A 10,887-nucleotide genomic window follows, 5' to 3' on the forward strand; every position below is an offset into this window, starting at 1 on the left:
TAATTTCACTTAGCCATTCTTTGCCTATGTCTTAACTGGCATAACGTTTCTCATCTTAACATATGTCAAAAAATCTACATGCCTTAAATTTCTGGTTTTGTATTTTTACTTGCCAAGCAGCACCATGAGCATCTTTTACAGAAATCCTGTCATTGGTTTGATGATCAGATGAGACAGTCTATGGAAAAATATATTTTTGAAATCCATAAGGTTATTTCAAATAAGGACATCCCTAAATTTTTTTAGCATTGTGGATGAAGACAATAATTTACACCTACTTCTCATTGTATCAATTTCAAGTTCTTCATAGAATGCAGATCATCCAAGTCATTTTTTGCCCTTGCCATGGTTTTTATGCTACCCAGCACCCCTCAGTAGCAGCCTCCTGGCAAGGGATTACCAGCGATACGAGAGCAAACCAACAATGCCATTAAATGAGAAAAAAAAAATAGACCGTAACCACAGAGTCCAGATGTAAAGTGGCATAACAGTTTTCATTCAGAGGAAAGGAACAAGAGGAAATGAAATGAAAATAAGGGAGAAAATACTCTTTAAACTGGAGTATTTAAAGGAATTAAGAGACATTCCTTTTTCACATCCCATATGGCTTTATGAGGATTCCGTCCCACCATCCACCCATATCTAGCTCCATGTTGCTAACTTGTCTGCTTCTATTATGGTTCTTCAGAAACTTTCATTTGATGTTTGGCCAGGGGTCATTAATGAAAGCTGTGCTTCCAACCATTGAATGAAAAGAGAGAACCTATGTGATCGAGACAGCTTGTGTTGGTAACCAAGAACGTGCATTGATGAGAACTCTCCCCGTGACTCTGTGTACAGACAGTATTGGGACCTGCCTAAGAGAGCAGTGACTGCTGATGGAGAGAGAGTACACAGTGCTGGCTGCTGGGAAAAGATGAAGCTGGCCGATGTCACTTCAAGGAGGCTTAGCACCTCTATCGCAGCCAGGCATTGCAGTACATTCTGATCACTTTCTCACACCTGCAGATGCTTTCCTCATACGCTGACAATATTCCCTTCACTGTTTTGAATTTGAAAGTAATTTCATTTGGGATCCTGCTTTTGAGAGAAAAATTAGCTTAGTCTAAATTGAAATGGTTCTCTAGGAAATGCTGGTTTCACCAGTAAGTTGCTTAATTATTGGCTGCAATTGATCAGGCACTATCAGATTATTACAGTAAGAAAGATACTTCTAATTAATAATTATATCATGCAGCTTTTTAGTACAGTCTGTAGCTTCTCTAAGGTATGTCACACAGCTAAGCTGACCCATAGAGGGTTTTTGAGACTAAATTTCTATGGAAAACAACCATTCACTTACTCATGTGTCTCATTTATTCATTCTACCATTGCTTCTCTTGTAACTCTCTCTGAGGCTGTAATTTTAAAATGTTACAATAATCTCAGTGCCTGTGTTTTTACCATTTTATTGTTGTTATGTTTTCCTGGTTTGTCACCAGAGTCACAAAAACTACAAACAATCTAATATTTTCTGCAGCAACAAAAATCTAGCAGTCTTGCCAACACAAGAAAGGGGCTGAAAACTCTAGAGAACAAACACATCACCCAGTGAGTTTATTACCATTCTGGATGTGTAATTCCTGCGTTTATGGTGCACCAAGGGTGTTCGGCAGTCTGCAGATATAGCTATAAACACAGAACAGATGCTGTAATGAAGAGCTTCCAACTGATCTATCTGTTTGAATATTATTCTGAGGAGTTACAAGTCTGACTGCATTCTCATAACAGGCTGTTTCTGAGATACATAGGTGGGATGACATCGTGGGTCTGTTTTTACAAAGTTTACTTAAATTTTTTTTTATTTCATTCACAGCCAAATATCTGACTCAACCAAAGGTTTGGGCACTTGTGTTACATATTCTAAAATGTAATATCAATAAAATGGTTGTCTGGGTTACTTGAGTTGGTTATAGTTAGAAGTCCTATAAAACATAATTCTACCTTGGAATATTAACTGAATAGTATATTTGCCTTGACATTAGTAATTTCTTTAACTGTTAGGTTAATGTATTTGAATGGGAAAATATCCAGGCTTAACCTAATGTAAAGATATTGGTAAAATTCTTTGTTAGCAGTAGAAGAAAGATATAAACTCATAGATATTCACAATTAAATTATTTAGATCCAAGTGATTTATCGCTTCCCTTTAAAGCCAAAATGAGTTAACATTATGCAACTGAAAAAAATAAAATATTATGTAAATGACATGTTTCCTTTAAGAAAAATTATATCAATGACTAAATGTCAAACTAACATCTCTAGTTATTTTCTGGATAAATAACCTCAATGAGTGCCAAATAATTTGATGGCACATGGAACTAAAATGTGATAATACACTTCTATAACCTGTATATAACTATGCAAAACTAAAATAATTACAGTCACAAAAAGGCATTAGAATAATGCAAGCAAATAATTTTAAAACTTAGGTTTCTAAATAAATAGAATATTATTATGTTCTTATGATTTTTTTAAGCATTTGAATATATGTTTCTACTGAGTACAAGAACTAAGTGAAATACTAAATGGGGTGATGCTATGAAGATATTTTACTCTTGGTCTGCTAGAAACACTTTTGTCCACAAATAGAAGTAAATAATCATGCAGCATTAGTGATTATGCCCTGGATAAGGATTTGAATTTGTCTTTCCTCCTTTGATTATGAAAGGAAATATGATAGCGAGCCAACAGACATCACAATCAAATAGAAATAACAGGTTCTCTTTTATAGAAAGAACTCATTTACTATTCTAGCTTGTAAATGAGAAAATCTGTCATTTTGAAGTTATTTTTCCCTTAATAACGCAATAAATGGCATTAAAAGTTATTACAATTCTTCACTTACTTCTATAGCAAATAACATAAGATATATCAAAACAAAGTACTTGTCATAAAATTTTACTGCTTCATAGTAATATTTATGGAATACCTACTGATTATTCATTCATATATTCAATCAATCATTGTTTCAACAGTAATCTTAGAAGCACTTTATAATATTAGTGTTAGGTAATATTCAAGATAAAAAAAGATATAAGAGGCAGAAACTGACTGCGCCAATCTTGCAACATAGTAAGGGAGACATTTAAAACCCTGACAGAGTATACTGGTATAGGTGCCATAAGAAAGGACCAATGTAATTTTATGAGTGTTCAGGGAAGAACGAGATTAAGGTCAGCTAGTGGAGTAGTATCTGGAAAGAAGAGAAAAGATTTCTTAATAAAAGTGGAATTTTAAGTTGACCTTAAAGGATGTTTTTCAACAGGAGAAACTATGCTATGATGAGACCATTTCTCATATGGAAAATAATGTAAGTGAAAGTTCAGCATGTTAATGCATTTCCAGGCCACAGCAAGGAATCTGGTATGAATGAAGTACATGGAGAAGTATAGTGGTGGGTAAATATGTAAGTGCAGAAAGAGGACATATTACAGATAATGATCAATTGTTCTAAGAAGAAGCTTAGATATTTTTGTATATAAACTACAAGATGCAGTAAAGATTTTTGTGAAGTGTTATGATCATGAGTAAGCTTTTTTGGGGGGAAGAGATCAACTGTAGAAAGATGCTTTAATAGAGTGCTATAATAATCCAAATGACAGGTTAAAGCTAAAAGTCTTAAACTAGAGTAGTGAAATGAAAGTCAAATCCAAAGCATCATATATGCAAAGAGTTTTTTGATCTTCATTTATTAGAATTGAAACATTGATTTGGGAAGAGGAAGGAAGGAATAAAAAATAGAATACCACTCTCATGATTTGAGCCTGGGTGACTAGAAAAAATACAGCTACCATAAAAACAGATCAGAACTATGGGAGTAAGACTGGGGAGATGTTGGTGATTGGGTTTCAGATTTATCTATTGAAAATGCTATAAAAGCATCCAAATAGAAACATTTTAAGTTATTTAGAAATTTAAGTCAGGAGCTCAAGAAAAAAGTCTGAGCCAGATTTCTAGATTTGAGGGCTCAGTTATCAGAATATTTAGAGGCCAAAGCAGTGATATGACATAAGGAAAGAAGAAAATAGAAGGAAAAACATTAGGAAACACACTTAAGAGATAAGGACAGTCAGAAGGTGTTAAAAAAAAAAAAGGAATCAAACAGAATGAGGAAACAGAGGAATTGCAGTAGCATGGAAACCAAGGAGGAGACCGTGTCTTAGGCAGCTCAGGTTGTCATAGTAAAATCCCACAGACTGGGTGGCTTAAAGAACAGATACTTTTTACAGTTCTTTTGGCTGGAAGTCCACATCAGGGTGCCAGCATGGTTGACTTCTCATGAGACCTCTTCCCTTGGATTGCAGACAGCTGCCATCTAGCTGTGTGCTCACATAACCTCTTCTCTGTATAGGCAGAGGGGAAGCAAGAAAGGGAGGAAGATCTGTCTAGTGTCTCTTATAAGAGCACTAATCCCATATGAGGCCCTCACTTTCATGATCGCTGCTAGCCCTAATTACCTCCCAAAGATTTATCTATTGTTACCATAACATTGGGAGTTAGGACTTCAACGTATGATTAGCAGGCCGGGGCACAACCATTCAGTCCATTAATAGAAGACAAAACTTTGGATCCTTGAGATACCCAAGGATGGAGATACTATGGTTATTTTTTACTGGTTTTAAGGGTGGAATGTGGGTAGAATTTCTATTGCAGTAAGTTGGGGGGGTTGGCATTAAAAGAATTAAGATGTTTAGATAGTATTTAAGGAAGCCAAGGAAAAGAAAGAAGTTGTATAATAGAGGAGAAATTAAAGTTTGTTTGTAATATCTGAAAAAGGAGCCTTTAGAGCAGCGGTTCTCAACCTGTGGGTCGCGACCCCTTTGGTGGTCGAACGACCCTTTCACAGGGGTCGCCTAAGACCATCCTGCATATCAGATATTTACATTATGATTCATAACCATAGCAACATTACAGTTATGAAGTAGCAACGAAAATAATTTTATGGTTGGGTCACAACATGAGGAACTGTATTTAAAGGGCCAGAAGGTTGAGAACCACTTCTATAGAGAAAGAAACATTGAAAATATAAGAGAGATCATATGGTTTATGCTGGGAAGCCTGACTCACTAATATAGAGTTTATATACTAACATAGAACTCTGCATTCCACCTTCATGTACAGAGAGTTCTAAAAACTGAGGGCATGCATCATTATTATCAGTTCAGAATATCCATGCTGTGTAGAACGGAGGAGCTGTGTATCTGCTGAAAGTGGAGGCATGCAAGTGTTACTCTGTGTGAGATGTGTATGAGGAAGGGCACCCTGTTGGACATGGCTTGGCAACCTGTCCATGCTTGGCCACAGCTAAAGAGAGATGAGGTCATTTGCATTCCATCTGTCAGTTTTAGTGCCCAATGTACTAGTATAGTGTTACCTACTCAAAAGGGTAACATGTGAACAATGTGTTTCTAAAGCTAATTCAAGTGTAAAAATGTTAGCAACTTGAATAATGAAGAAATTAAAGAGAGAGTACCAGTAGATTTGGAAGTTTCAGATCATGAGAACAGAGCCTATAGGCTCATTAATTAGAATCCTTTGACTGCAAGTTATAGAAGTCAATTGAATAGCCTAAGCAAAGGAAAGTGGAGTGTTTAATAGAAATAATATAAGGAACAATTTCAGGCATCTCCCAGTAACAAGGTTTGGAACATTTCTGGGCCATGTATGGGACTGGATTCCTAATGAGAAAAGCTCCAGGCCTCGATATCATCTTTGTCTCCCCGCATGGCTTCTTATGTTCTCTTCATAGATCTGCTTTGTTCATTCTTGGACCCTCATGGTGAGTCTCAGGAGAGACCAAAGATATTGCTTCAGTTCCTCTATCCAGGTGGTCCTACAGAACACAGAGAGAGACTGATTGGCTCAACTGGGCTCAGCGGTCTATCCGCTGAGGTCAAGTTTGTAATGGACAAAGGGTGGAGTCACTGGGTGTAAAACTGTCTTCCAGAGAAGTATCACTCCTGTTCCCCATGAGTAGGATCGGGGAGGCAATTCACAGAGAGAGGGGTATGATTTGAGATGAGCAGAAGCCTTGTAAGTGTCTAAACCAGGGTAATCCCATCTCCACCCAACCCCTATCCTTTTTCCCTTGCCATCTGAATAAGTCACTTGTAAGTACCAGCACTTTATATCTAGAAACATTGACAAAAAGGAACTACAAAACTTACATAGTGGTGGCTAGCCAGCCAGCCAAATAATTAATCACCTATCCATGCAAAACAGGAGTAATATCCCAAATTCCAGTATATATGCCAGTGAAGGGAAAAGAAAACACCGTGGCTCTGGCACACAATTTATTATGCAGGTGTGAGATGTACAATCAAACAAATTTAACAACCAGACCTTCTCTAGAGATCCCTGGCTATAAAATGCTTCTCAGTTGCCTCAAAATGAAAAGAAAAAAAAAGAGGAACAAAGAGGATGACAAAAGATTATTTTAAAGGAAAACAGAGCATTACAACATTATTTTTCTGAATGAATTAAAATATGTCACAAATTACAGGACAACAATAAAATATTACTTGCTAACTGTCCTTAATCTATAATAATAAAAGCATTATATGCTAATTAGACTGGATGTCCTTCTAGATGACCTTCCTGATGAAGCTGGGGCTGAGAGGGAAGCCTGGGTCCCTGGTGCCACAGGGCAGCTGGTGCCAGCAGCCAGGGGAAGGAAGGCCTACTCTTGCAAACATTTTGTGCATCGGGCCTCGAGTAGAATAGTAAAAGAAAATCAGCTAATATTTAATAAAGTTAACCCCAAAATGTCTGTTATTTGATTTTTTATTTTAAAGGGGTAAAGAGAAACCTCCTATAGTTGAAGGCAACTTAATACCCTCTATGCAGATTACTTTTAAGATAAATGAGGAGTCTACTGCTAACAAAATTAGGCCAAGTCCCTAGTGATACTGCTAACCATATTGAAAAACAACTTGCTTAAAAGAAATCAATAACAATAGGAAATACTTTCCTTTCCCTGACTTTCCAGTTATGAAAATATATACTGTTATCTTACTCCTAGTAAATATGTTCTCAAGCACTGAGAGAATTAGTATCACTTTCTACTTAACCAGACTTTGCACTGATTATGTTATTTGGCTTAGGTGGATATGGGATGAGGAGTAAAAAACACATTAACAAAGGGAAAAAATTAAGACCTATATGATCAAAATCAAAAGAAATTATGACAAGAGGGCAGGAGTGGGGTGAGGGAGGAGAGGGATGGCTATAGTTCTGTCAGCAGCCAGCTCTGTGACCTTAGCCATTGATTATGTCTTCTTGCAGGCATGTCAGGTGATTTTAGTAAGGTTTTCATAATCCAGTCCTTTGTTTAAAAAATATATGGAGGGGTTATTGTTGTACAGACTGTGGACAGTTTGCTGGTGAAGATCTATTGCATGGTCCATGACCTCAGAGAACTTCAAGTGCAGTGGAGGATACCAGCAAGATGAAGTCCTATGGCAGAGGAGGGGGAGTATGTTCTTTTAGGAGACATATAGCAGGGGCCTTTACTATTGACCTTTGAGTTGGAGAAGGCCTCAAAAGTCAATACTAAGTCGAAAAAGAGCTATGACCATGGTTCCATTAGCTAAAAGCTACCCCAAGTGGTGGGTTAAAGTGAGGGAAGATACAGAGAGAGTGTTCTAGGCAGAGGCTAGGTGGGGAGCAGGGGAAGGGGGGGCAATGAGGAGGCAAGAGAGACCACAGCATATTAGCAAAATGAAAAAAAAAAGGAGGTTTCATAGGGCTGACTATAATTTCCTATAGAAAGTATTTCTTTAGCATCAAATGTTTAAAGCCAAAAGTTATTCGAGGGCTGATCCTAGTATAAAATCAGTTCTTCTCTGATGGTTGGAATGGTTTCAAGGTCTGACACCACTTTTTAAGACTGGGAGGAGAAGCACTAATGACCCATTCACTCAGCAAATGATTTTAAGACACCTACTATGAGGCATTGGGGCAAGTGCAGGAAATACGCTGGTGAGCAAATCAGGTCTGGCCCCTGTTTTGTGGAAGTTGAAATCTAGTCAGGAGACCAGACATTGAATGAGTAACCACAAGTGTAGTGAGTTCTTTTAAGGATTAGAAGGATCTGACCAGTCTTGGTGCATGGAAACTGGAAACATTCCCCCAAAGAGGTTTTATCTCAGCTAAGACTTCTGAAGGAGCAAAGAGTTAGCTAAGAAAGGAAGGGAGGACTGGGTAGATAAGTCAAGGAATAAAAGTGTAAAGGCTATAAGCTGGAAAAAGCACTGATGGCTGAAGGAAATGAAATAATTCCAGGATGCCTGGAAGTGAGAAAAAAGGCAGGTGTGATGAGAAGAGGCTGGAAGGGTCGGCTGAGACCAGATCACTCGAGGGCGGACCACAGGCCTTAGGAGCTTGGATCTTGTCCTCTGAACAATGGAAAGGTGCTAAAGTGACAAAGCAGGGGTGCATTGCAATCAGTGAGAAGTGTGTGTGTTAGAACTAGCACCCCAAGCTCAGTGTGAGGAGAGCAAGGTGAGGCTGGGGCTCTGGGATGGGAGTACGGCCGGGGAGGGCTGCCGCAGCGTCCTGGTGGAGACGATAGTGGCCCGACCTAAGGCTTTGCCAGTTGGGGTGAAGACAGTGAACAGAGATAAATGCTTAAAAGGTAAAAATAAAAAAGTAAGGTTGCTTTACAAAACTCTATTTAAGATCCGCAAACAGTAAGCACAGATATGCTTTCACCTCAGGGTTGTTTGGCTCCAAACCTATGATATTTGAATTGTGATCAGATGTAATGTGTTAACACATCTAAAGCATGATTGACCTACAAGAGGGTGAGAGTGATCAGACACAAAAAGAGAAGAGCAGTCACTGAAACAAACAATGGGAATGACCATAGACCTCTCGGGTGTGAAGTTGGGTGAAGGAAATTGTCACCCACGGCATTTTTGAAAATGTAAGTCCAAATGACAAGATGATCCCTAGGACTAAAAGGATGAAGCAAACTATCTTAGTGTCATGCCCTCAAATGTTAAGTATTGAAACTTGCAACCCTCCACCTCTTCTCTGATTCCCTGGGAACAGGCAACTACTCAATGTTGTCTTCCCCTACCTATAGGTCTACTTATGCATAGTTTAGTATCCTAAATCCTGCACATTATTTCCCATTGCAAATGAAATTGGAATTCTGGTGTATGATGATCTATCTTATTACATGAGCTTGTTTAATAGAAGTCTTACTCTGGATGACGTATCATTCTTATTGGGCAAACAAAGCAAGTTCTGCTGCTGGACCTGCCTGGGTGGTGAGTGTTGGGAGCAGTGACTGCCAGGCTGAGAACCAGATCCTGGGTAAGGGAGTCCCTCATAAACTGCACAAAGTTAGAGTGAGTTTTTTTAGCAAGTCTAATAGTGTTGCCTTTTAATTAGAATATTTAGTTCCCTTACATTTGATAAAAATGCTGACTAACTATTTTCTACTTGTCTCTCTGAAATGATTATTTCCATTTAAAAATGTCCCATTCATCTCCTTTCTTGCCTTCTTTGGATTAATCTAGTATTTTAATATTCAACTTTTCAATCCATTTATGTGTTAGTTTTATATTCTTTTATTATTCTTTTTATGGTTACCCTAGCGACTACTAGAAGTATTCTCTAACTTTTTATAATCTCAAATAAATTACCATAGCAGTTTTATCACTTTCAAACAAGGCAAAGATCTTAAAACACTTTAACTGCATTTACTTTGTGTCAACTTTTGTGCTTTTATGTAGTGCATTTTAATTTTGCACATATTTTACATTGCTATTATTGTTTTGCGTAATCAATACTTATATATTCCCACATATTTTCCTTATGTTGTATTTCAATTATGGACTGAACTGGCTTGAGTGTGTATTGCAGTTTTACAAAGCTTGTTGTATTTCCCCTGGTACATCCTGTCCAAGGGTACAGCTACCCAGGAGTCCTGAATAAGAACGTGGGTCCCACCTCTTGTGTCTCTCATTCTTTAAAATGTCTTGAACTCCTATTTTGATTCTTCAATGCTATGAGACTTCCAAAAACTTCACTGAGTTTTAGCATCTTTCTGCTTAACTTTGTACCCTGTGCTTTGTGCAGCATAAAATTTGCAAAATTTTCTAGAGGAAACCCATCAAATGTTGGTCTCACTTTTCTTGACCTTCCTTTCTCTAGGATCTTGGCTCCTCAATTCCTGGCTGCCTTGGAAGACTTGAACTAAAATTTCTCTGTCTATAGTCCTGTGAATGTATCAAGTTTTTCTTGCTTCTTTATCTCTTAGTTAAGACCCTCTGCTTGGATTCTCAGTTCGTTTTCCTGTACCAAGAGTGATCAGATCTCCCAAGGGAAAATAGAGCTTAGAGATTATCAATTTCTTCAAAGTTCTCTTCTTTCTGACTTATTGGTCCCTTAGATTCTGGTTGCCATGACAGTTTCCTATTATCTTTAAAGAATTTTTAAAAATATTTTATCTGTTTTTTTTTCTAGTTGTTCTCAGAGGAATAATTGCTTTACCCCAACGTGCCATATCGTAGCCAGAAGCAGAAGTATTCTTATACCAATTTTAATATCTCCCATTCCTCTTTCTCAATAGGCTGTGATATGACTAAGATATCTTTGGGGGCTATGGTGACTATTCTATTATTGTGAAAGAAATCCTATATCATAAAAGAGAAACATGCAAATTAACCGTCCCTCTGCTATGCTCAAGCCATGCTCACAAGCCACACCCACAAGCTAATCAGGAGCGAGTATGCAAATTAACCCAACTAAGATGGAGCGAGGAGGAGGCTTGGGTTGCCCTTGGTAATGGAGGAAGCCAAGCTTCCCGCCTGCCCTGGTTGGCCCTTGGCTCCC

The 10,887-nt window shown here is 37.9% G+C and overlaps 1 protein-coding gene across 1 annotated transcript in view; it reads left to right on the forward strand.

Moving 5' to 3' along the window:
* LOC102757163 (metabotropic glutamate receptor 1) overlaps positions 1-10,887 on the forward strand; it is a 95,705-nt gene that overhangs the window by 62,791 nt on the left and 22,027 nt on the right. The gene's annotated exons all lie outside the window — the stretch shown is intronic.

The sequence above is a fragment of the Myotis davidii genome, unplaced genomic scaffold (genome assembly GCF_000327345.1).
Source record: "Myotis davidii unplaced genomic scaffold, ASM32734v1 scaffold3725, whole genome shotgun sequence".
Taxonomy (NCBI): Eukaryota; Metazoa; Chordata; class Mammalia; order Chiroptera; family Vespertilionidae; genus Myotis; species Myotis davidii.